Below are 1,811 nucleotides of genomic sequence, written 5' to 3' on the forward strand. Positions count from 1 at the left end.
AGGGTACTATATATTGTTGGCAAAAGCTAGCAAGGATATTGAGGAATCAATGGTACTATTGTCGGCAAATTTCAAGGTAATTGAGAAATCAATCTTGTTCTCTCTTGCTTGCTACCTCCTTCTCATGGATAAGGTAAGCTAGTCTTCAGAAAGTTATTTCAATTTTGTTCTCTTGTTTCTGAAATTGATCTATTCACAGATTTGGTTGTTGTTATTGACAGATTTGGTTGTTGCTATAACTACTGGTAGTTATAAGGTTGTCGTTGTATATATGCTTGCTGGTCTATGTTTAGAGTTGATTAAGCTTCTTGTTGTTATTTTCTCCATCAACTGGAAATGTTGCGTTACTCTTTGTTGATTGGTTATGGTTGATAATTGTTATTTCGTTAGGGGAATAAGGTTTGATTATGATGGGAAAGGTAAAATGTTAGGCATAGCTTTGCTAGCTACCACACATGATTGTTTTTTAGGGGACTAAATCCCCTTGGGGAGATTTCCCTTCATTTGGATCCGCTTTGAGATTTCAGTCATTTCACCTCACTTTGATCCGCGTTGAGGAATTGCACCTCATTTGGATCTACTTTGAGGAGATTTCACCTCAGTGTAATTAATATGCCTTGTGGGAATTTCACCTCACTTGGATCCATCTTGAGGAGATTAATTTCACTCACTAAGGTCCGTCTTGAGGGAATTTAACCTCACTTGGATCTGTTTTGAAGAGATTTTACCTCACTTGGATCTTATTCCTTAAGGAGATTTCATCTCACTGGGATCTTCCTTAAGGAGATTTCATCTTGACTACTCTTTTAGCTCTTCTTCCTTATCAGGTAAGACCTCGCTCTTTTGATTCATTCCTTTGAGTGTATTCTTTGGTTGGAGTGTTGGAACTGTATTAGATATTAGCTTTGAACATATATATAGCACTTTATAGGTCTGAGTTGATTTTTCTTGTGAAGTTCTAGGTAGTTCATAATATATGCAGCTTATTTTATGCATGTGAGTGGAGTTGTGGTATCCTGGTTCCGATTTAACATTTTTTTTTATCTACTACGGCGGTTATTTTTTGTTTTAGGTTGTTAGTTATTTTTTATTTGGTTTGACTAGTTTCTTTTTTTTTTTCTTTTTTTTTTAATCATTTGGTTTTGTTTTCAAGGGGTAAGGATAGGTGGTTGACGGTCTGTTAGAGGAGGGAAGAGACAGAAAGAAAAGAAACAGAGAGAGGGATGGAAAGAAAGAAAGGGAACAAAGAGAGGAGAGGGAAAGAAAGAAAGAGAAGAGGGGGGAGGAGGAGAAAGAAAGAGACCACGGAAAAAAATAGAGAAGGAAGAAAGAAAACGGAGTCGAAGATAAAAGTAGATGTGTGAGGGGAAGAGAGTTTTTGACATTTGAGAGAGAAAGAGTCAGGGTTTTAGTCTTGCAGATTTTTTGTGAGTGTTTAAGAAATCCAACCCTAGAGTTTTGATTACTGTAAGTTTGAGGAAGGTGTGAGCATGATTTCATGGTTTTGGGTTTCACCTTTGAGATTTCCGGAGTTGGGGGTATTTAAAGAGGTTGAGATTTTTAGTAGAGGTTGAGCTTTATTTTGGTGAACTCTATGGTTTTGTTTCTGTTTAAGATACGAGGTGAGTGGCTTTTGTTTGATATCATAAATTGCCTTTATAGTTAAGTTGAGTTTCTTTATTTTGTCAAATAACAAGATTTTGGTAACTTTGTATTTTTCCTTTGTGTTAAGTCTGAACCCTTGTTTTTAAGTAAATTAGTATTTAGAGTTATGTTTTCATTCTATTGTTGTCTTCTTTGCACGTAAGACT

Source organism: Rosa rugosa, chromosome 3 (assembly GCF_958449725.1).
Source record: "Rosa rugosa chromosome 3, drRosRugo1.1, whole genome shotgun sequence".
Classification (NCBI taxonomy): domain Eukaryota; kingdom Viridiplantae; phylum Streptophyta; class Magnoliopsida; order Rosales; family Rosaceae; genus Rosa; species Rosa rugosa.